Source organism: Muntiacus reevesi, chromosome 11 (genome assembly GCF_963930625.1).
Source record: "Muntiacus reevesi chromosome 11, mMunRee1.1, whole genome shotgun sequence".
In the NCBI taxonomy this organism is placed as follows: Eukaryota; Metazoa; Chordata; class Mammalia; order Artiodactyla; family Cervidae; genus Muntiacus; species Muntiacus reevesi.
The window spans coordinates 13,809,639-13,834,790 of NC_089259.1; the positions used below are offsets into that span (position 1 = coordinate 13,809,639).

At 44.4% G+C, this 25,152-nt stretch overlaps 1 long non-coding RNA gene across 2 annotated transcripts in view; it reads left to right on the forward strand.

Annotated features, from left to right (window-relative positions):
* The window catches only part of LOC136144219 (uncharacterized), a 35,317-nt gene extending 11,318 nt beyond the window's left edge, over positions 1 to 23,999 (forward strand). Inside the window, exons 3-5 of one of the 2 annotated variants that reach the window (XR_010658503.1) lie at positions 13,084 to 13,165; positions 14,033 to 14,127; positions 23,839 to 23,999. This is a non-coding gene — a long non-coding RNA (uncharacterized lncRNA). Of the gene's footprint in view, positions 1 to 13,083; positions 13,166 to 14,032; positions 14,128 to 14,984; positions 15,145 to 23,838 lie in introns of those variants that run through there. The other variant, XR_010658502.1, reaches the window with a different exon arrangement.
* The last annotated feature ends 1,153 nt before the right edge of the window (positions 24,000 to 25,152 follow it).

Below are 25,152 nucleotides of genomic sequence, written 5' to 3' on the forward strand. Positions count from 1 at the left end.
CCCAGCATTAGAGACTTTTCCAAAGAATTGGCTCTTCACATCAGGTGGACCAAAATATTAGAGCTTCAGTTTCAGAATCAGTCTTTCCAATGACTATTCAAGGTTGATTTCCTTTAGGATTGACTGGTTTGGTCTCCTTGCTGTCCAAAAGACTCTCAAGAGTCTTCTCCAGCACCACAATTCAAAAGCATCATTTCTTCGGTGCTCAGCCTCCTTTATGGTCCAACTCTCACATCTGCACATGACTACTGGAAAAAACATAACTTTGATTATACAGACCATTGTTGGCAAAGTGATGAAACTCTATATCTATTAAATAATAACTTCCCATCTCTGCCTCCCCCAGCCCCTGAAAACCAACATTTTACTTTTCTATCTCTATCAGTTTGATTACTCTAGATACCTCATATAAGTGGAATCATATAGTATTTGTCTTTTTGTGACTGGTGTATTTCACTTAGCCTAATGTCCTCAAGATTTATCCAGGTTGCAGCTTGTGTCATAATTTCTTCCTTTCTAAGCCTGAATGATATGACAAGTTGCCTTTTTTTTTTTTTTTTTTTTTTTGCTGTGCTGGGTCTTCATTGCAGCACATGGGCTCTTTGTTGCTTCACATAGACTTTCTCTAGTTGCAGCCCATGGACTCTAGAGTTTGGGCTTAGTTGCCCTGAGTCATGTAGAATTTTGATTCCTGGACCAGAGATCAAACCTGGATTCTTAACCACTGGACCACCAAGGAAGTCCCGTAAGTTGTCTTTTTTAATTACAGTCCTCTTAGGGATCCTGACAATATGAGGGAGAGCACTGGAAGGACTAATACTGAAACGAAAGCTCCAACGCTTTTGGCCACCTGATAGCAAGGGCCAACTCATTGGAAAAGACCCTGATGCTGGGAAGGATTGAGGGCAGGAGGAGAAGGGGATGACAGAGGATGAGATGGCTCGATAGCATCACTGATGCAATGGACATGAGTTTGAGCAAAGTCTGGGAAACAGTGACGGACAGGGAAGCCTGGTGTGCTGCAGTCCATGGGGTTGAAGTCAGACAAGACTTAGCGTCTGAACAACAACAAAGGCTAGGTGGGGAAGACCATTTAGGGTTTGAAGTTTCATAAAGCCTACAGAGATTGAATCTTTTTATGGATACATTACCATCACTTATATCCAATATCCACTGTCACGTGCTGCCATCAGGTAATTAATGCATGTTGATCACTGATGGTGTAGAGAGCCTTGGGTCATGCCTCATCTTCTGTACTGAGTTCTGAGGAAGACCAGGTCTTGGTTTCCAGGGGAGAGGGAGCCCCAACCATATCACACAGCTCTGACATGTGTTAGTGGTGAGCTCCTTGATGAGTCACTTCACCACTGTGACTTTGGTATTTTCATTTGGTATCAAATGAAGATGATATTAGGGCTTCCCAATGAAGATGGCACTAGTGAGTCAAGAATCTGCTTTCCAGTGCAGGAGACATAAGAGACTAGGGTTTGATCCCTGGGTCAGGAAGATACCCTGGAGGAGGACATGGCAATCTACTCCATTGACAGAGGAGCCTGGCAGGGCACAGTCCATGGGGTCACAAACAGTCGGGCACGGCTAAGCAGTAGTGAACCCTCCTTAGGTTGGGTGGGGATTAAATTAAAGGGTATATACAAAAGCACCAAGCGTGGTGCTGGGTCAGTTTCCAACAAATGGACATTAAATATTAGCACAAAGCAAACGACAGATGAGGTTCTTCCCCTCACCAAGCAGAGAACCCAGAGTGGCCAGTGGTTCTGGTACTTTTAGAGTTAGGGATCCCTCTGAGAGTCACATCCATGAATACACAATCTGACAGTGAATTTCCAGGGAATTCTTGAATCTTATGATGCCCCTTCATGGATTTGGAGCAACAAGATCAGGGATCTGGAATCTAGATAGCAAAAGAAAAAACATTCACAGACAATGCAGATGATGTTTTACACAGTGTGAAGAAATAAAAAGCAGTTTAGCGATGTTTAGTGATAAAGAGATTCCAATTGTTGTTCAGTCGCTAAGTCATGTCTGACTCTGTGTGACCCCATGGACTGCAGCACACCAAGCTTCCCTGTCCTTCACCATCTCCCAGAGTTTGCTCAAACTCATGTCCATTGAGTGGATGGTGCCATCCAACCACCCCATCCTCTGCTGCCCTCTTCTCTTTTTGCCTTCAATCCTTCCAAGAATCAGGAGATACTGAGTTAAAGAGTCAGGTGAATCCAATCAGAAACACTACAGATATTCAGAAATTTCCCCAAAATTCAGCACTTCCTTTTCATTCTACTGTGACTGGTTGCTCTTTCACTTACCACCCTTTGAAAGCACTTATCCTCTTGGTAGCTACAAGATGCAGCTTTTTAAAAAAATATTTTATTTGTCTGCTACCAAGTCTTAGTTGTGGCTTGCAGAATTTTTCGTGGCATGTGGGATCTAAGTCCCTGACCAGGGATCAAACCCAGGCCCCCTGCATTAGGAGCACGGGGTCTGAGCCACTGGGCCACCAGGGGCATCCTTTCACAATGTAACACTTCTTGGTGTCTGCCCTGTGGCCTGGTGGGTTCACTTTCCAGTCCAACATCTATGCCTTCTTCCTTGTGCTGCACACTTGGAGAGCCCATCTGTGGCTGAGCGCCTCTCCCAAGGCCTCACAAACCCAACTCTTTCAATGAGATTGTGGATGGAAAATCACTCTTGGGATTGTTTTTAAACTTTCAGATACACCACTGTCCCATGAGGTTCTCCACTGATTTACTATCACTTCATAGGTGTCTCCACAGACGCTTGGTGAACAGACATGGCCTTGTGTTTCAAGGGGATTTGTTTTTATGGGCTCAGATGACTTAGCTCTAAAATCCAACTACCATCCTCTACCTCACTGAGTTATCTGTCTAAAATTGGGGGCTGGGATAACAATGGGGGGCACCATCAGTTTCCTGCCTGCCTGCCACCCTGGACTGTTCTCCAGCCAACTCGGGGCATGGGCATCACGTAAGCAGTTCTACAGGTGTTACCAGTCATTTCAAATCCACTTCGAATGGCACCGTTTCAACTGCTGTTATAGATACCATTTCTGCACCCTGCCCTCCATGGCCTAGTGTGAGCATTTTACTAAATTTCAGTATTCTTGTAATCACTGCTTCAAGCGTAACATTAAAGATTTATACAGTAACAAAAAGCCTCTTGTCTAAGCAAGTAGAGGAAAAACATATAGGGAGGCTAATCTTCTAATTGCCTAGGAACTGGCAGGTTACTCAACTCTCCAATTAGAGAGCCTTTGATTTAAGTTAAGTAGCAAATCTATTAAATCTGATACCTTAGAATGGTTTGAGTAGCCATACTGTTATAAACTACTTTAAAATGGCAGTAATCCGAAGAATCCAGGGTAAGATAAGAAACAGGTCTACTCACACTGCCAGAACAAATAACACAACCGGCCCCAAATATGTCAACCTTCCAAATCCAAAGCCCTGGAAAAGATAGCATCGATCAAAAGGATTTCTACTCTCTTTCCCCCCATCATCTTAGTGCCAGCAAAGCCAATTCTTCACAGTGGCAAGAAAAATAAGGCTGACTCTATGTTTCATTTGACTTTGTTTTTAAACTGCACTTTCCCCCTAATTACAAGATGTATTCATGCTCCATGGAGAGAGCTTGGGGAACAACACAACAAGGTAAATGTCACTTAAGATCTCATCTGCCAGCAACAACCACTGTAAGTATCTTAATATATGACTTTCCTTTCTTTTACATTTACATAGATAGAAAAATTTTTTTACAAAAACTATGCACTGCTACACAAGGTCTTTTGGTCTACTGGTCTATTTATTTCATTTAGCAACAGATTATATTTCCATAACAATAGATAGTCTCCTTAGTATGTTTCCTAATGGCTACATTCAGCTCAGTCCTTTGCATGTACTGTAATCCCCTCAAGTTATACGTTAAGTACATTACAATGTTTTTCTGTCATAAATAAGGCTTTGATGAATGTCTCCATAGGAACATCTTTAACTTCATCTCTGACTGTTCTTAGAACAATCCTAGAAGTGTAATTCCTATCACTAACATAAACACATACTTCTAATCTTAGGCAATCTTCAAGTTCTTCTTTTGATTTTATGTGTTTATCAGTCATTTCACCACCAAAAAATAGCACTAATGTAGATACAAGGCAAAAGGAATAAACATGCCTCCCTCAGACCCAGAGACATCAAACCTTAAAGTTGTTTGCTAAAGAAACTTGAAGAGGACAGACTAGAGATGATCTATTTTCTGAAAAGCCAACCAGAAAAAATGAGCTACCTGCTGATGCTAACGGGGAGATTCAAGAGGAGTAACCAAAACACAATTTGAAACACAAATTTCAAATTGAATTTCCAACACATTCAAAAGCAAATTCCATGGGGAAGGTGACGCAGTTAGGAAAGGCACAGGTACCCAGAACAGAAACAATGCATTATTTCCAGTGAGTAATACATAAAACTGCAGCAATATGTACAGATTAAACTGTCAAAGATAAAATGGTTGGGGATGTGACAGTCACATCTATGTTTTTGTTTGTTTCTTTCTATCCACGTTGAGCACACATATATTTAAAGAGTGCAATCATTTTACAAGTCTTACTACAGAAACAGTAGCAGTCACACCCATCCTCTTCACTTTTTTTCCTTGCCAGAGGCAACTACTTTCTTACTTTTTCAGCTGATTCTCTTGCCATCATCATATCCCTAATAGCTTATTTCTCTAATTATGTATCTAATATTTTTCTAGCTTTTTATTCAGCCCAATTATTGAGATTACTTTTTTCTTAGATGAAAACATTATACATTGTCTTTCCACTATGAAAGATGAGAATTTAGCTCTCTTATATTCCATCAATGCACTCATACATCTAACAGGCTTGTGGTTGCCAAGGGGGAGGGAGTTGGTGGAGGGATAGAATGGGAGTTTGGGGTTGGTGGTGGTGGTGGTTTAGTCACTCAGATGTGTCCGACTCTTGCGACCCCATGGACTGTAGCCTGCCAGGCTTCTCTGTCCTTGGGATTTTCCAGGCAAGAATACTGGATTTGTGTTAGCAGATGCAAACCTATTATACACAGAATGGATAAACCACAAGATCCAATTGTATAGCACAAGGAATTCTATTCAATATTCTATGACAAATCATAACAGAAAAGAACACTGTTAAAAAGAATGTGTATATATATATATATATATGAGTGAATTTTTTTACATCTTTTAAAAATTGAAGTATAGTTGACTTGCAATGTTCTGTTAATTTCTGCTGTACATCAAAGTTATATATAATACATATATATATATAACTGAATCACTTTGATGTACAGCAGAAATTAATAGAACATTGCAAATCAACTATGCATCAATTTTAAAAAAGATATAAAAAAATTCACTCATATATCCTCTCAATATATTATCAGTCTGTCTATGTGTGCATGTGTAACTTTGGTTAGACCAGTAATCAGTGATTGCATGAGGATAATAATATTATTCTCTGATTATTTTCTGCACAATGTTTGACCAAGTGGTCATCATTATTTTCTCTGCTTGATTTTGCCAGTATTGCTATTGAGTCAATCCGAACCTGTCCACCAATTTAGTCAAGAATTATCTACAGACATTCAGTTGTTTGAATCAAGACATTCAGATGTATCAACTCTTGTGTCATTTTCATCTGCAAGTTCTCTCCTGGAAACCTCAACTACTCCAATCCATCTGGTTTTCCTCATGCCTCACCAAGATGCCTCTCCCTCATCCAGAAGCAGGCCCTTCACTCAGATCTCCTGTTCCCAAAATTGGGTCGCCCTTTATCTTGATTAACTCTGCCAGGAGATTTTCAACAAAGAGTGCTTGGAAATTAAACATTTTGTGAGCCTGAAAATGTTTTTATGCTACCCTCTCGGTTGGGATTTGACTAGATATATAGAGCCCTATTCTAGGTGCAACTGTACCTCAGAATTTTTATGGCATCAATCCATTATTATATTTCAGAATTCTTACGGAGGAAAAAAATCACTCAGATTTCCAATCCTTTGTGGCTTGGTTTTCCTCTGGAAGCCTATGGTCTCTTCCCTTGAAGTAGTCTGAACACCAACGATGATGAGCTTTTGGTGTGAGGTGCTGCGCTGGGTCTTCCTTGTGGCTCCCCAGCTCAGTATTTGTGGCACAGGGGCTTAGTTGCCCCTCGGTAGGTGGAATCTTATAACAGTTCCTTGAGCAGGGGTCAAACCTGCGTCCTCCGCATTGGAAGGCAGATTCTTAACCACTGGACCACCAGCGAAGTTCTAGTGATGATGTACCTTAAGGTGGGATTATTTCCACCCATTGTCCTAGGCATTTCATTCTGTGAACTTTTCTTGAATTAATGATGATTTCATCCCATCTATTTTTCTAGCCATTATCTTTTCTCTCTTTTCCCTCTCTCCCACCTTGGTGGCCTACTTTCTGAGATATTTTGCAGCTTTATCTTCCAACCCCTCTAGTGAGTTTTCCATTTCAGCAATAATGGTTTTGATTTTCAAAAACTCTCTTTTATTTCTTTGATCTTTTACAGCATCCACTTCTTGTTTCATGGATGTTTTCTCTGAGAATATTAAGTATTTTCTCACATGGTCTCTATCTCTCCAAGTTTTTTTTTTTTTTTTTGCCATTTGTTTATTTTGGTCTCCACCTTTGTTTTTAAATGCTTACCTCAATTGTCTAGTAATCCTTGGTTGTCTGCTCATATTTAAGAGCAAATCTTTCAGCTCTGTTTATAAGCTTATAGCACATGGATGGGGCTTATTTGATTTGAGCTTCAGTGAAAGAAGGTCTGACTGGGCCATCACCTTCGGAAAACTCTGATATTAGTATCTTTGGGTCTTTTCTCTTAAGCAGATCAAAATTCCCAGAAAAGGATTATCTGCTTTCCTGTCAATATTCTGGAAGCTTAATGAGAAAAAAGAGCTGGGAACCAGTCCCCTTTTTTAGAGGATCCCCACTGTCAGCTGTGCCTGACATTTCCCCCTTCTTTACCATCTCAAGAAAATAACACTCATCTTCTTCAGGAGTGGGTATAGAATAATCCCTGGGTTACACAGGCAAGAGAAGATGTTTAGGAATCAAATTACCATTCAGATCAATATTCATGTTTCTAGCCTCACCTTAATTCCTGAGCCTTTGACTATCCTCTAAAAAATTGGGCTGCTTTTCTGTTCTGCCCACCACTGGCCTAGGACTCTGCCACCTTGGGTCAGCCAAGTTAGCCAACATTCATCCAAGTGCCTACCAGCTTCCAAAATCTGTTGCTGTCATCTTTTCATTTCTGTTGAGGTTATGTCATGTAGAAATACATATGTCATTCGGATGGACAGATGAAGAAGCTGTGGTACATATATACAATGGAATATTACTCAGCTATAAAAAGGAATGAATTTGAGTCAGCTCTAGTGAGGTGGATGAACCTAGAGCCCATTATACAGAGTGAAGTAAGTCAGAAAGAGAACAACAGATATCATATATTAACACATATAGATGGAATCTAGAAAAATGGTCCTGATGAACCTGTCTGCAGGGCAGGAATAGAGACGCAGACATAGAGAGCAGACTTGTGGACAAGGCTGGGGAAGGAGTGGAGGGGGCGAGTTGAGAGAGTAGCACTGACATATACACACTGTCATATATAAAATAGATAGCTAGTGGGAAGCTTCTGTAAACACAGAGAGCTCAACCCAGTGCTCTGTGACAACCTAGAGGGGTAAGGTGGGGTGGAGGGCAAGAGGGAGGTTCAGGAGGGAGAGGATATGTGTATATTTATGGCTGATTCATGTTGTTGTATGACAGAAACCAACCGTTGTAAAGTAGTTCTCCTCCAGTTGTTGTTTTTTTTTTAAATACTGTCATTGTATTGGGATCTCAAAGGGAGAAATAGAGATTCATATATTTCTAGAAGCGGTGAGTACTTTTAAGGAAGAGAAATTGAGCTAGAACAACTATTATACCAAAAATTCAAAGGGCAACAAACTGAGAGGAGGGTAAGAGTATGAAGCAAGATGCTCCACGCTTAGCTCTCTCTTCTAAAGAGTGAAGCAGAATGCAACTGAATCACGGAGGAAAAGTGAACACCTCGTGGTAGGTAATTATATTTGGAGAAAACTTTATTATGGTAGGTGATTTTATCGGCCCCAACCAATAAAAACAGCTACCATTTTCAGATTTGCTTCAGTCCTAGTATTGGTCTAGATAACTCACTTACGTTAACTTGTGTGATCTTCGTGATGCTATCATACTCATTTTCCAAATGAGGAAACTAATGCACAAGAAGGTAAATTAGCACATCTAAGATTATAGAGATACAAAGAGAGTCAGACTTTGAGTTCCAGTCATCTTGACACTGGTCTTCCCAGGTGGCTCAGTGGTAAAGAATTCACCTGCAGTGCAAGAGATGCTAGAGACTCAGGTTCAATCCCTGGGTCGGGAAGATCCCCTGGAGAAGGAAATGGCAACCCACTCCAGTATTCTTGCCTGGAAAATCCCATGGACAGAGGAGCCTGGCAGGCTGCAGTCCATGGAGTTGCAAAGAGTTGGACATGACTGAGCATGCACTTGGACAGCATCCTGACACTAAAGTTATGTCCCGGGGTCATATTCATAATGTGATACCCATAGACTGTATTTCCCATATTATACTTAAAATGGACCAGCCATCCATATTTTCCCCACATTTCCTCACAACCTCAGTCTCACTCACAGTCATGTGTCTCATATTTCTTATTTTCCTTATTGGGCTATTTGCTGTCTCTTTGTTGGGAGGCTGGTTTATTCCTTTTAACTTCTTGGTCTTCAGCTAGTTGGGATCCATTTCTCCCATGTGATGATCAGGGTGTGGTTCTTGCTGATGTTTCTGTAACTTGCTGTAACTTCATCCAAAGACTGCTTTATGGTTTGCTTTGAGAAATTTGCAGATTATAAGGGCAGGGGATGACTTAACCAAATACAATGGATTACTAGCTAAGGACAAGAAATTACTTCTTTTTGTGCATTATTTATAGCACAGAAAATGAGTTTTTGTCCCTGAGTAGTTTCTGGCGCCTGCTGGGAAGAACCAGAAATTAAGTTCATTGGCACTCTGGTTTTATACTTTTTCTTCAACTCTTCTTTGAGGTTTCATATTTTGCCACTCAGGCCTCCTTGCTTTGCTAAGGCCTCTTCCCAGAATTAATATTTTAAGATACTAATAGTCTGCTATAGTGTGGTTCCTTAGAAGATTCATGAGCCCACACTGCCTCCTCCCCCAGTTCAGAATGCTACCACTGACTCTTCACAATGACTCTAGGCAGCTTTGAGCACCATGCTAGGCCTCGGGTGGGGAGAAGGAAGGACACAAACTTGGGAAGAAAAGATAAATAGAAATGAAAAGGGAAGCAAGAAGAAATGGAGGAAGAGGAAATAGATAAAACAAGGTTGCTAACCAGGTGATGGGGAGAGGCTCCCAGTGTTATCCTGGGTAAACATGGAGAACCAGGTGATGGGGAGAGGCCACCAGTGTTATCCTGGGTAAGCGTGGCTAACCAGTTGATGGGGAGAGGCTCCCAGTGTTATTCTGGGTAAGCGTGGCTAACCAGTTGATGGGGAGAGGCTCCCAGTGTTATCCTGGGTAAGTGTGGCAAACCAGGTGATGGGGAGAGGCTCCCAGTGTTATCCAGGGCTCTACATCCAGTTTCCCCCCAATCCCCCCGAGGACTGGATAGACCACCCCAGGTCCAAAGGACAGGAGTTTCCACCTTTCATTTTGGCCATAATATAGTTTCCTCAGTTCTTCTCTCATTGGTTTTGACCTATCCAACCTGCCTTTTCACTTCAAAACTCAGTACAGTCATCCCTTGGGATCCATGGGGGATTGGCCCCAGGATCCCCTCAGATATGAAAATCCACTGATGTTCAAGTCTTTTGTAGAATCACATGGTATCATACAATGAATATAGTCAGCCCTCCGTATACACAATTCCACATTCCTGGATTCGGAGAGGCAACTGTAATTACATCAGCTCTGGGCAGGATAGTGTGTGAAAGGCTATATAGCCCACAGAATGTTTTTTCTTTTTGCTGCTTTTGTTTCTTTCATGATTTTTACAAATATTTATTTATTTGGCTGTGCCAGGTCTTAGTTGTGGCAGGCAAAAACTTTAGTTGCAGTAGGTGGGACCTAGTTCCCCGATCAGTGATAGAACCCAGGCCCCTAGGAGGGCAGAGTCTTAACCACTAGACCCCTGGAAGCCCCCAACAGGGTGTCTTTAACATTGCCCTTGGATGCCTTTAGACAGATCTGCTCTTTTCAATGCCTGGGGCTCCCACGTGCCTTGTCTGAGCCTCCACTTCTCTCAGAGCGGAAGTGGCCTGCTTGGCTTTTGAAAGCCTGTGAGTAGGTGACATCTGCCTGATTCCGTGTGCGACCCCTAAGTGTGGTTTCCCGTGTCCTTCGTCCACCACATAATGAAGCTGTTGCAGAGGCGGGGGAGCGCTCAGTGCAGGTGCCCGCCTGCGGCTGTGTCCATCAGAGCGGTAACAGGAACCAGCTGGACATTATAGAAGCCGACGTGCAGTGAGATCCCAAGGTGTGCCAGGCCCTGTCCTAAACACTTCACACGTGATAACTCATTTAATCCTAAAACACACAGGTGGAGATAGATGAGGGAACCGAGGCACCGAATCATCAACTGGGCCAGGTTTGCCACGTGGAAAAGCCAGGACTTCAACCCCTTCGACTTCAAGCCTCCATTCGATCCTCACAGCCCAGCTCACTTGCTGCCATCAACCGTGGAGTTAATTACAGAGATAATTAAATTAAGAACTTTGAGGCTTCTGGACTCTAACACTTGCTCACTCAGCTCCTTAACTCACTTCCTCCCTCCATGAGGGAGCATAGTAGGCAAGAAATTTATGGGATCCTGTCTCTAAAATGAGAAGAACGGACCACATGTATCCATTATCACCCAGAGGGGCCTCTTTTGTATTGTTAGGCATTTCTTCACCGAGAACCACTCAGGATTCCAAGTCTTCTAAAGAAAGATCAGGGGGGAAAAACACAAAGAAAAACTGAAGAACATACCTTTCAGAGCAAAGCAATAGTTTGCTTTGTCAAGGCTTGGGACGTGGCCCTGGGTTTTTTTTTCAATGAGGTCTTTGAGTGTTGCAGGAATGTAATACACCAGGCATAAGCCATTTTCTTAGAGAGTCCAGAAGTCTAAGAGACAAAAACAACTTGGAATTGCTTTTGAAGGTCAGGTATTTAAAGTCCCCAACATAATGACTTATTAATAAAGCTCTCCACAGCTCATACATGAATGTTATTAACAAATCCTATTTAATCAGTCAAGATAATCTGATTAACTGGAATAAAAGAGGCATCTAGATCCCCAGTAATTCGCTGAACTTGCACAACACCAAGGGATGTCTATGCTGCAAACCCAAGTAAAAGCATTTTGTGAATGTGTATGTGAGAGGTCTGATCTGGGCCCAGCGCCTTTCCCAGGGGGCTGCTGGCTTCTAGATTCAGCCATACTCAGCTGCAGCCTCACCAGGGGCCCTGTCTGGTCTAGCCAACTCCTGCTGGTCAGGATAGCTCCATCCCTCTGTCCCCCTACGGGTGCCCCCTCCTTCCTGTTCTGAAGCAACAAATCTCTGCGGTCTCCTCCCCGCCCGCTGAAGCCATGATGGAGACGGGGGTGTTGGGGGGGCAGCGTGCAGCAGGCAGTGGCGCTGGAAGGAGACTTTGTTGCAGCCACAGGAGCAGAGAAGAGGGTGGCCACTTGGGGCCACCTGTAGCCAGAGCACGCCAGGACACCCGTTCCTGCCTCCAGAACTTGGGGCCTGAGGATCACCTCGTCTCCTTCATCTCCACAGTCTCCTGGGGGATTCAAGCACACAGCCGCTTCACCCTTCTCAACCCCAAGTTCAGGCAGTCACTGGTGGGAAAAAAAAATGATAAGCATCAAGTAAAAAGGCCTTATTAAGATTTTTTCCAAAACTCCTCAAATCCAAGGCTCTGATCCACTTTTGCAATTGTGTGTGCTCAGTCATTCACTCGGGTCCGACTCTGTGTGACCCCACAGACCTTAGCCCACCAGGCTCCTCTGTTGAAGGGATTCTCCAGGCAAGAATACTAGGGTGAGTTGCCATTTCCTTTACCATAGTCCCTTGTTTTTCCTTTCATGTGGCAACCAGCCCTGAACTCACCTCTCATGTGTCCATGTGTCTTTGCAGACCCCTCATGCTCTGGTCTGGGTGGGATAAGTGGGGAGGAGGTTTTGTGTACCACTCCTTCTTCAGCCCCCTCTCCTTTGAGTCTTCTTCAAAACTCAGGCCAAATCTTACCTTTGGAGCTCATTCTTAGACGACTTGATCTGTTGGAATTTTTGTTTCTGGGATACTGCTTCAAAGAGTCATTAATTTAACTTGCAATGTGCCCAAGTTGTTTACACTGTGTCCTCAAAACTGAGGAAACAGATAACAAAACCATGGCTTGGGGGACTTCTCTGCTGGTCCAGTGGTTGAGAATCTGCCTTCCAATGTAGTGGCTCAAGTTCTAAGATCCCGCGTGCTGTGGGCAACTAAGCATGTGCCCCAACTATTGAGTCCACACACTGTAAAGTCTGTGTACTGCAAACTGTGACAAAGACTCAGGGCAGCCAAAAATGTTTCTAGTTAAAATAAAAATAAAAAAGATAGCATGGCTCCTGCCCTCAGTGGGCTTCCAGTCTAGTGAGGAAACCTACTGACTTGGACCTGGTGATATTGCAGTGGAAGTGCTAAACTAGTCTTGTGAGCAAAGTTGCAGGAATGCTTCCCAGGTTAGGAGAGAGAACCACTGCATCCGCCAGCGTTCCGTATGAGCTCCATTGTTGAGGATGACAGTGGGTACCCAGGGCATGGCTTCCTGGTTGATTCAACCATGTTCTGTTTTTACTTAGACACACTTTGGCATACAGTTCATAATGTTTTTATTTGGCTTTTTTGCTTAATCTCATAATAAATGACCCTTCCTCTTTTCTTCTTGCTCCTGGTTTGGAGGCTCCTGGTCCTACACATATCATCCATCACTTGCATGTGCCCTGATGGGGCTCCAATTTAGGATGTGAACAGCCGCTGAGAGGTAATGTCCTAAGGGACTTCCCTGGTGGTGCAGTGGTTAAGACTCTGCACTTCCAATGCAAGGGGCGGGGAGTGTCACGGGTTTGATCCCTGGTTGGGGAACCTAAATCTCACATGCTGCACAGTGTGGGGGGGGGGGGGGGGAAAGAACATTCCCAAACATTGCCTCCTGTGGCCACATGAAGATGGAACTGGAAATGGCCAGGCTGCACCATTCAAAGGGGAAAGTCAAGCATGCTCACTGTCACCCACCAGCCTCCCTCCCCCTCCACATTCCACTCCAGGACCACTGCTGACAACCATAAAATCGAATTCCTGGCTTGGAAAAGCTGCTCCTTAAAGGCAGATGTGCAAACAAGAGTATTAGGAGGAAGGCCTATTCCTCAGTTCAGAGGCTCTGCATCTCAGGGCACAGTGTTGCTTCAAGCTCTAGTCTTTGTTTGTTTTGGTTCTGGCCCACGGCACGTGGGAATATTGGTTCTCCCACCAGGGATCGAACCTGCACCCCCTGTGTTGGCATTGCAGAGTCTTAACCACTGGACTGCCAAGAAAGTCCCCAAGATGTATTCTTTTTTTTTCCCCAAGATGTATTCTTGAAGAAGGTTACAGGAAGTGTGATCTCAGACGCCCCTCCCCCCCCAGCTTTTCCAGAATGGAGTGGCCACCTTTTGTCTGAATAAAAACACCACGGGTTTTCAGATGTGTTCCTGAAAGCCCTGGTGCCTGGCAGCCCCAATGTTAGTGCTGAGGGCGCTGACCCCAGCTTCGGGAATCCTGAAGAACAATTTCGGCCACTGATGCCAGTGGGAGAAAGAGGGGACAGATCCGAGTCTGTTTTCCTCAATGAATGTTGGTAACTGTCACCAAGGGGACCTCAAATTGCACCTGGGCGGCCAAGCATGAAGAGGAGAATGGACCCCAGGCTCTGCAGAGGGACTTGACCTGCCCGAGGACACATGATAGGTAAGGATTCTACCCCAGTCATTGTGCTCCCCTCAGCAGAGTCCTGGTCTGGTTTAAGTAGCCCAGGCAATCCAGCCTGTCTTACATCTGGGACGGGTCAGGTTTCTTAGCTACGAGTCATTTCCCCTACTCACACAAATGGAAAAAATTGATCAGACACCAGCCTGTTGGGTCATCTCTGCCCCTGCCACACAACGTGATGGGCACACGGCTTTGTCAGGCAGCGAATTGATTGGCTTAACTTCCAACAGGACCAGGAAAATGATTTATGCCTACTTCTTCACGTGTGACGAGAATGACGGAAGTATCCTATACGTGCATCCTGCTTTTTAAACGATGTGCTGTGAGATAGAGATATTAATTGCCTGATGGAGAAATTGAGACTCAGTTCATTTACATCCACTAGCGGGAGAGAATGGAGAACAGTTTTGTCATCTTAAAACGTAAGATTTGTATTTCTAGCCCTGAGTAGAAATAACCAGTGACAGTAAAAAAAAAAAAAAAAAAAAAAGAATCTGATGACATGTTCTTAACTAACAGAGAATGGAAGAGTCATGACCATCATTAGAATTCCACTATTCTTTTGATTAAGTAACAGTAGATGAGTTCCTATAGGATATGCAAGGACTTCCCTGGTGTCTCAGATGATAAAACTGTCTGCCTACAATGCGAGAGACCCAGATTCGATTCCTCGGCTGGGAAGATCCCATGGAGAAGGAAATGGCAACCCACTCCGGTACTCTTGCCTGGAAAATTCTGTGGATGGATGGAGCAGTCAGCTAGGCTACAGTCCATGGGGTCACAAAGAGTCAGACACGACTGAGTGACTTCACTTTCTTTCTTTTCTTTCTTTATAGGATATGCTGTGCAGACTCTAAAACTATGGGGGCTGATGAACTAACAGATCTCTCCCTCCCTCTGTCTCTGTCTGTCTCCTTCCCTCCGTCTCCTCTCTCTCTCTCCCTTCCTCCCTGTCTCTGACTGTCAGTCTCTCTCCTCCCCCCTCTCTCTCCTCTCTGCCTCTCTCTCCCTCCCTCCCTGTCTCTCACTGTCTGTCTGTCCTTCCTGCCTTCTCTTCCCCATTCTCCCCCCTCTCTCCTCTCTGTCTCTCTCTCCCTTCCTCCCTGTCCCTCACTGTCTGTCTGTCCTTCCCGCCCTCTCTTCCCCACTCTCCCCCCTCTCTCCTCTCTGTCTCTCTCTCCCTTCCTCCCTGTCCCTCACTGTCTGTCTGTCCTTCCCGCACTCTCTTCCCCATTCTCCCCCCTCTCTCCTCTCTGTCTCTCTCTCCCTTCCTCCCTGTCCCTCACTGTCTGTCTGTCTGTCTGTCCTTCCCGCCCTCTCTTCCCCATTCTCCCTCCTCTCTCTCCTCTCTGTCTCTCTCTCCCTTCCTCCCTGTCCCTCACTGTCTGTCTGTCTGTCTGTCCTTCCCGCCCTCTCTTCCCCATTCTCCCCCGCCCCGTTCTTCTCTCTGTCTGTGTGTCTATCTCTCCATCTCTCTCTCCCTCTCTCCCCCTGTCTCTCAGAAGCCAGCTACCAGACACGTTCAGGAGACCTCCCAGCCTGTGAGGAATCATTCTTCTCCTGAGGCCTCATGCCCTGAATTTCAGAGCGAGGAGGGTCAGCGTTTATTTGTCTTGGGCCGCGCCGTCCGCGGGCGGTCTCCCTGAGGTAACCCGCTGAGGCTCTGAGGCGCGGGGCGCAGGCGGGCGCCCTGGGCCTCCTTGTCTGCGCTCCAGCTCCCGGGGAGAGGACCCTCCTTCGTGGGAAGGCCTCCACAGGCCCAGCCATGGATTGTTTATTTACACTCAAGGAACAGATCCTGAAAAATGAAAACCAAAACCAGTCAGAATTCAGATGACCGAGGTCTGGGTGGGAAGGCATATTCTGGGGTGATTTCGCAAGCAAGAGTTTCAGAGAGAATTCCGTCCTAATACTAAATATTTTTGAGAACAGACACTCCCTTTTCTCAATGCCGTGTTGAGCAATACAGACTTAATACAGCCTTAAATAATAGGGTTGAACACAACTTTTGGAGCGTGTCTGAATAGGGATTTTATTCCTCTATTCCTTAGGAAAACTTTTGGAAAATACCATATAGGGGCTTTGTCAGAGTGTCGTTCTTGTTCAGTCGCTCAGTGGTGTCTGACTCTTTGCAACGCTATGGACTACAGCCCACCAGGCTCCTTTGTCCATGGAGGTTTCCAGGCAAGAAGACTGGAGTGGGTTGCCATTTCCATCTCCAGAGGATCCTCTTGGATCAGGTATCAAACCTGTGTCTTCTGCGTTGACAGGCAGATCATTACCACGGAGTCACCAGGGAAGCCCTTATCCGAGTGTTGTGCATGCTCAGCTGCTAAGTCATGCCCAAGTCTTTGAGACCCCATGGACTATAGCCTACCAGGCTCCTCTATCCTTGGGATCTCCCAGGCAAGAATACTGGAGTGGGTTGCCATTTCTTTCTCCAGTGAATCTTCCCAACACAGGGATCGAACCTGAGTCTCCTGCATTGGCAGGCAGATTCTTTACCACTGAGCCACCTGAAAAGTCCTATGTGAGTGTTCAGTTCAGTTCAGTTCAGTCGCTCAGTCGTGTCCAACTCTTTGTGACCCCATGAATCACAGCACGCCAGGCCTACCTGTCCATCACCAACTCCCAGAGTCCACCCAAACCCATGTCTATCGAGTCGGTGATGCCATCCAGCCATCTCATCCTCTGTCATCCCCTTCTCCTCCTACCCCCAATCTCTCCCAGCATCAGGGTCTTTTCCAATGAGTCAACTCTTCGCGTGAGGTGGCCAGAGTATTGGAATTTCAGCCTCAGCATCAGTCCTTCCAATGAACACCCAGGACTGATCTCCTTTAGGATGGACTGGTTGGATCTCCTTGCAGTTCGAGGGACTCTCAAGCATCTTCTCCAACACCACAGTTCAAAAGCATCAATTCTTCAGCACTCAGATTTCTTCACAGTCCAACTCTCACATCCATACATGACCACTGGGAAAAAACCATAGCCTTGACTAGATGGACTTTTGTTGGCAAAGTGATGTCTCTGCTTTTTAATATGCTGTCTAGGTTGGTCATAACTTTCCTTCCAAGGAGTAAGTGTCTTTTAATTTCATGGCTGCAATCACCATCTGCAGTGATTTTGGAGCCCCAAAAAATAAAGTCTGACACTGTTTCCACTGCTTCCCCATCTATTTGCCATGAAGTGATGGGACCAGATGCCATGATCTTAGTTTTCTGAATGTTGAGCTTTAAGCCAAATTTTTCACTCTCCCATTTCACTTTCATCAAGAGGCTTTTTAGTTCCTCTTCACTATCTGCTATAAGGGTGGTGTCATCTGCATATCTGAGGTTATTGATATTAATCCCAGGAATCTTGATTCCAGCTTGTGCTTCTTCCAGCCCAGTGTTTCTCATGATGTACTCTGCATATAAGTTAAATAAGCAGGGTGACAATATACAGCCTTGACGTACTCATTTTCCTATTTGGAACCAGTCTGTTGTTCCATGTCCAGTTCTAACTGTTGCTTCCTCTCCTGTATATGTAGGTTGTAGGTTCCTCCAAAATAATAGACTCTTGGCACTGAGATTCCAGGCCTCTGTTCTTTCCTGCCAAGCCTCTATCTTTCATCCAGTTATTGGGTGCTCCTTGGATGCTATGCTTTGTACCATATACTTTACATGTCCCCCTCGATTATTTATCACAATTCAATCAAGCAGGCCCCAATCACTATACCTATGTTACAAACAAGGAAACTGATACCGAGAGAAGTCAAGTCATTTGCTCCAAGTCAGAGACCAAGTGAACACAGACCCTGAAGTCCAGCTCACATCCATTTGACTTCACATCCATGCCATTAACCACTGAGCTTCTCTGTCTCCTCAACAGACCACCACTTCTTGACTGCTGCTTCTTTTTTTTTTAAGTTGCTCTTTCACTTCTAAATTGATTGCATCTGTAAACAGCATGATGTATAAATGCATATCCTTCCACTTTTACTTTTAGAGAGGTTCTTAGAGTATTCAGAGTTTCTCAGCCTCAACACTGTTAACACTTGGGGCTGGATAATCCTTTGTTGAGGAGCTGTATGGCATATTGTAGAATATTTAGCAGCATCCTTGGTCTCTACCTGCTATGTGCCAGTAGATAAAACCCTTCCCCCAAAGCCGTGACCATCAAAAATGTCTCCAGAGGGACTTCCCTGGCAGTCCAGTAGTTAAGACTTCACCTTCCAATACCAGAGGTGCAGATTCGATCCTTGGTCATGAAGAGAAGATACAACATGCCTCAAAAGGCCCCAAAATCAAAACATAAAACAGAAGCAAAATTCTAACAGTTTCAATAAAGACTTTCAAATGATCCACATCAAAATAAAATCTTAAAAAAATTTTTAAAGTCTCCAGATAGTGCCAAATGGTCCAGAAAGGAAGCAAAATCACCCCCAGCTTAGAATCCACTGAACTAGCATTATACCCAGTAGCTAATTAAAAGAGGCAATGGGTTTCAAGTTCTCCTTTCTCATAGTTCCCATCATTACTTCAACCTTCCCTTATGTTACAGTGTCCCAGCAGTAAGGTCACATTCAACTAGCCCTCAAAAATGGACCCCAAACACGATTGGAGGAGGAAAAAGTCTGTAACTTCTGCAGGCAGGACAACTCAGTAACAGGTCTATGAACAGCACCAAGACAGTCAGCGGAGGAGCCGGCAGAGGACCTGGCAGTGAGAAACAGACCACCAGCCCTTCTCTTTGGCATCAATATCCACAGCATCTTTGGAGACCAATCGCACAGCTTCACTCATTAATTGCTTGGGAGTCTCAAGATTCCAGACTCTAAACCATGTGTTGTTTGCAGTTGTCATTGTCATAAATCCCGGGACTCTTAGGATTGTGGAGCGGATGTTTAGATTTACGAAATGACAGAAGATATAGAAAGTATTGCAAAAGTGCTCAGGCTAATCCTACTACTTTTCATCCTAATCTAGAGAGCTGTCATCACCTTAAATAGTAGGATTGAATATGACTTTGGGAGGGTGTCTGAGTAGGTGTTGTGTTCCCCTATTCCTTAGGGAAACTTTTGGAAAATACCATATAGAGGCTTTGTCTGAGTGTAGGTTCCTCAAAAAAAAAAAAAAAAAAAAAAGACTCTGAAAAATGAGTTGGATACTAGTGGTTTGTTTGGGAGAGGATCCCAGGAAGCATGGTAAGTAGGCAAAGCAAAGCAGGGAAGGGAAGAAAGCTAAGAAATGGTTATCTTCAACAAAAGGGTTACCTCTATGGGCAACTGCGGCTCCATCCTCTTGGGGTCCTCTAAGTGACTGTGTATAGCACACCTTAAGACTGTGCCCCCAAGGATTACTGGATTATCTATCAAACCCCTTTCCTCACTGGTTGTCATCTCCCGGGGACATGAGCTCCAGGGCACTTGTGGACATGCCACACTCCTGGGGGAAGAGAACACGCTCAGTCATAGAGAAGCAGGCAGGTGAGTTGCATTGGTTACCAATGGCTGCATAGCAAACTACCCCAAAACTAACTAGCTTAAAGCAACACACATTAATAATATCCCAGTTGTTGTGGGCTGGGAATCCAGGTGCAGCTGAGTTGGGGGTTCTGCTCAGCATATCTTAAAAGGCTGCAACCAAGGTTATAACTGGGCTGCAGGCAGCTGAAGTTTCACATTGTGGGGGAAGGTTGTCCCTGGTGGCCCAGTGGTTAAGACTCCATGTTTTCAAGGCAGAGAGTGAGAGTTGGATTCCTGAATTAAGATCCACATGTGCCATAACATGGCCAAAGATATAAATATAAATAAAATTTTTAAAAAACTAATTGGGGAGGAGCCAACTGCAGGCTCTCTCAGGTGGCAGTTGGCAGGATACAGTTCCTCACAGGCTGGTGGCCTAAGGGTCTCGGTTCCTTGCTGGCTGTTGATGAAAAGTCCTCCTTGTCACATGGCCCCTCCATTGAGCAGCTCACAACATGACAGCTGGCTTTCCTCAAAGAGAACAAGAGAGGGCGAGTGTGACCAGGGTCACAATCTTTATAATCTAATCCCAAAAGTAACACCCCATCACTTTTGTTGGATTCTAGTCATTAGAAACGCGTCAATCCCATGCTCCAGGAGTTGAGTTTACACTAGGCATATAACCAGGAGACACCCTCCCAGGAGCCGTGTTAGAGGATGCCCATTTCAGGAGTGGATGAAAATTGCCCACCAAAGCTGTAGGTGACCTCTGGGCTGAGACAAAGGGATATGACCACAGCACTTGCATGCACCCTGTGGATATAGCTTCATGTTGTTACATTATCCCTGGTTAATGAGACATTCTAGTTGTCTTCAAATTCCAAGGCCCTGGGAAACACAGCTTTTTTTTACTGAAGTAGAGTTGATTCACAATATTCCTGTTGGATCAGATGCTAAAAAATCTGCCTGCAATGCAGGAGACCCAGGTTCTATCCCTGACTGGGGAAGATCCCCTGGAGAAGGGAATGGCAACCCTTTCCTGTATTCTTGCCTGGAGAATTCCATGGACAGAGGATTCTGGCAGTCCATGGAGTTGCAAAGAATAGGACATGACTGAGCAACAAACATTTTTATTGTGTTAATTTCAGGTGTACAATATAGTGATTCTGTATTTTTGTAGATTATACTCCATTATGTTATTACAAGATAATCACTATAATTCCCTGTGCTATACAGTATCCCAGTTTATATCTTTGTACCTGTTAGCTCCATTGAAAAGGCAAGTATTACTATGTTGTTGTTGCTGTTCAATCACTAAGTCGTGTCTGATTCTTCGAACCTGCGGACTGCAGCACATCAGGCTTCCCTGTCCTTCACAATCTCCCAGGGTTTGCTCAGATTCATCTCCATTGAGACGGTGATGCCATCTAACCATCTCACCCTCTGTCGTCCCCTTCTCCTTTTGCCTTCAATCTTTCCCACCATCAGGGTCTTATCCAATGAGTTGGCTCTTCGCATCAAGTGGCCAAAGTATTGGAGCTTCAGCTTCAGCATTAGTCCTTCCAGTGAATATTGAGGGTTGATTTCCTTTAGGATGGACTGGTTGGATCTCCTTGCTGTCCAAGGGACTCTTAAGAGTCTTCTTCAACACCGCAGTTCAAAAGCATCATTTCTTCAGTGCTCCAAATTGGTCCAAATTTCACATCCATACAGACTACTGGAAAAATCATAGCTTTGACCATAAGATCTTTGTCTGCAAAGTGATGTCACAGCTTTTTAATAAGTATTACTATAAATGAGGACACTTAGTGAACCTGGTGCAGACTGACAAATCTGAAACAGACATGAACCAAGTGACAGGCACCGTGTTGAACTTATGAACCAAGTTCCAGATTGTGTGTGTGCTCCGTCGTTCAGCTGTGTCTGACTCTTTTGTGATCCCATGGACTGTAGCCCACCAGGTTCCTCTGTCCATAGAGTTTTCCAGGCAAGAATACTGGAGTGGTTTGCCATTTCATACTCCAGGGGATCTTCCAGATCCAGGGATTGAACCTGGATCTCCTGTGTCTCCTGCATTAGCAGGCTGATTCTTTACCGCAGAGCCACCTGGGAAACCAGAGACACAGAGATAAATCCTTAGGGAGGCTACTGTCAGTAGGGGCAGGAGGTGGAGGGATGTAAACCTAGGGCTGAAGAACAGAACCATGCGTACTGTGCTCTGCTAGACAGAAACATTGAGCTGCAGGTACCCAGGCATCTAATTCCAGGTGGGTGGGGAGAGGTGATGGGGATGATCTGGGAGGTGGAGTGAGGAGCAGCAGTGTGCAAATCTCCCTGCTGTCATGGAACACTGCTGCCTCTCCTTCCCTATAGAGTGATCCTTGAAGGATCACCAACATGCCTACCAGGTGCCTTCATATGCTTAATCTTTCATAAAGATTTGTTCTCAGGCACTTTCCATGTGGGCTGTGCTTTCAGGAGGACCCTCTGCCCAGGCCCTGAAGAAAACCAGGAATAAAGGTAAAAATGTAAGAAGGAACAGAATGGCAAGACCAACACCACAAACGCATCAGATGACAAGGGATTCCCCCTCCTCCCACCAATTACTGTCCAAGAACAGTGTTCTGAACTCCATAACTGGGCCCTCCAAACCCACTGTGCATTGCGAGCCCCCAGGTACAAATCTAATCTATTCACCTGCCCGCTGATAAAACCACAGGAGCCTCCAGAGCAAACAACTGCCTGCTGTGAGAGCATTTTTCTTTCCCTTTTATTAAAAAAAAAAAAAAAGAACAACAACCTTATCTCGAGGTTAGCTTCATTATCCTGGACATTGGAATGAAGGACACATGATGAATAACCCTGTTGCCTAATCTCCACCTCTTGTCCATTCAAACTGAAAGCAAGGAGGCCCCAGAGGAAAACAGGGAGGGAAACTGAGTCCCAGAAATGAATGGCAGGACTCTACAAGTGTGCTTCTTTGAGCAAAGCCACATCTGGTTTTCTCAACACCTGTCCCCCTCTTCCCTTCGTTAACATTCCTTTGATCTTCTATTTTTTCCTGTTCTTTTATCCATTTCTTCTCCTTATACTTCTTTTCATTCTTGAAAACCAGCTTCTCATCAATCACTGTCTTCAGAGTGTGATTTAAATGACTGATCAAGGACTTCCCTGGAGGTCTAGCAGTTAAGATTTCGCCTTCCAATGCAGGGGGCACAGGTTCAATCCCAGGGTGGGGAGCTAGGATCCCACATGCCTCGCGGCCAAAAAAACAAAACATAAAACAGAAACAGTGTTGTAATCAGTTCCATAAAGACTTTAAAAATGGTCCACATAAAAAAAAATTTTTAATGACTAATCAGTAATGAATCATGAATAGGAATAACAATGTGACCTAGTAAATTATTTCAATAATCATTTGATGATTTTTTTATAGTAGGTCATTGTTGCCTATTTTTTTTTTAACTTTTTATTTTGCATTGGAGTACAGCAGATTAACAAGGTGATAGTTTCAGGTCAACAGGGAAGGGATTCAGCCATACACATATATGTATCCATTCTCCCCCAAACTCACCTCCCATCTAGGCTACCACATAACGTTGAGTGGAGTTCCCTGTGCTAGACAGTAGGTCCTTGTTGGTTATCCATTTTAAATACCACAGTGTAAACATCATGGGTTTCCTCCGTGGCCAGGAGTAAAGAGCCTGCTTGCAATGCAGGAGATGAAGGAGACTCGATCCCTAGATTAAGAAGATGCCCTGAAGGAGAGCCTGGCAATTCACTCCAGTATTCTTGCCTGGAGAATCCTACGGACAGAAGAGCCTGACGGGCTCCAGTCCACAGGATCACAAAGAGTCAGATACGAATGAAGCGACTGAGCACGCACACACCCATACATGTCTATCCCAAACTTCCAAATCTATCCCTCTCCCCGACCTTTCTCACCTGGTGTCCACTAGTTCATTCTCTAAGTCTGTGAGTCTGTTTTGTAAATACCTTCATTTGTATCATTTTTAAACTCTAGATTCTGCATATAAATGATGTCATATGATATTTGTCTTTCTCTGATTTACTCATTTGAAGATTGCCACCACAAGTGGATGAGTGGGGAGCTGGCTTCAGAATGAAGGGGGATCATCCAGCCTGGAAGGGATGCTAGTACGCCCCCCACACAAGAGTCACCGCTCTGGTAAGTGCAGGCCTGCAGGTGTGCCTTCTAAATTATACCTCACCAAATCTTGCAGGGGAAGAATGAGGCTCTCTGAACTCCCCCATTCCACCTAAAATCAGTGCATAAAATTTCCCTCGACATCTCTGCACCAGGGCAAGAGCATTCTTATCACTGGAGACTTGGAGTCAACGCTGAAATAGATCTCTACAAACAAACCTACTGAAATAACCTGTGTCTTCCGTAAGTTTCCCCCATTCTAGTTCCTAGTCACTCTTCCACAATTTATTGCCCCAACACAAATCCTTTCTTCCTTTGTCTTGTCAAGTTCCAAAATTGATCATTCTTTGTGGAAATGCCATATAAGCTCTCAGGCCTGTCTCCTTCTTTGGGTCTTCACTTCATTTCTCTGAAGGCTCCTTGCTACATAAGAATATTAACATCAGGGGACTTCCCTGGTGGTCTAGTGGTTAAGACTCCATGCTTTCACTTCAGGAGCCACAGGTTCAATCCCTGGTGAGGAGACTAAGATCTCACGTGGCTCACCGTGCAGAGAAAAAAAAATTAACTTCAAATATCTATATGCTTGTCTCCTATTAATCTGTCCTGTGTCAATTTAAATCTCAGGCCCAGCCTAGACATAAGAGGGTGGAAGCTAGGGGGAAAATCTGTTCTCTGTTACAGTAAGAAGTCACCTACTCAGAAGCATCCCAGTGTCTTTCAGGCCACGGTAGCAAGTAGTCCAAAGGTCAGCATCCTCTGGCCCTAGGGCCTTGTAATAAAGCCAGCATCCTCCAGAAAGCCCTGAGCTCCAGCTAGGCTTGAGCATAAATTCCATTCCCCAAGTCATGAGCATAATTACAAGCTTCAGAGGTGGAGGCAAAGAGGTAACCCAACTCCAAACCTCCTGCCCATTCAGGGTACCTCAGGTTTGAGACCTTCTCCATCTTTCCCAGGAAAAAATATCAATAACCTCAGATATGCTGATGACACCACCCTTATGGCAGAAAGCAAAGAGGAACTAAAAAACATCTTGATGAAGGTGAAAGAGGAGCTGGCTTAAACTCAGCATTCAAAAAACTAAGATCATGGCATCCAGTCCCATCACTTCATGGTAAATAGATGGAGAAACAATGGAAAGAGTGAAAGACTTTATTTTCTTGGGCTCCAAAATCACTGCAGATGGTGACTGCAGCCATGAAATTAAAATATGCTTTCTCCTTGGAAGAAAAGCTGTGACTCACCTAGACAGCATATTAAAAAACAGAGACATTACTTTCCCAACAAAGGTCCATCTAGTCAAATCTAGGGTTTTCCCTGTAGTCAAGTATGGATGTGAGAGCTGGACCATAAAAAAGGTTGAGCGCCAAAGAATTGATGCTTTTGAACT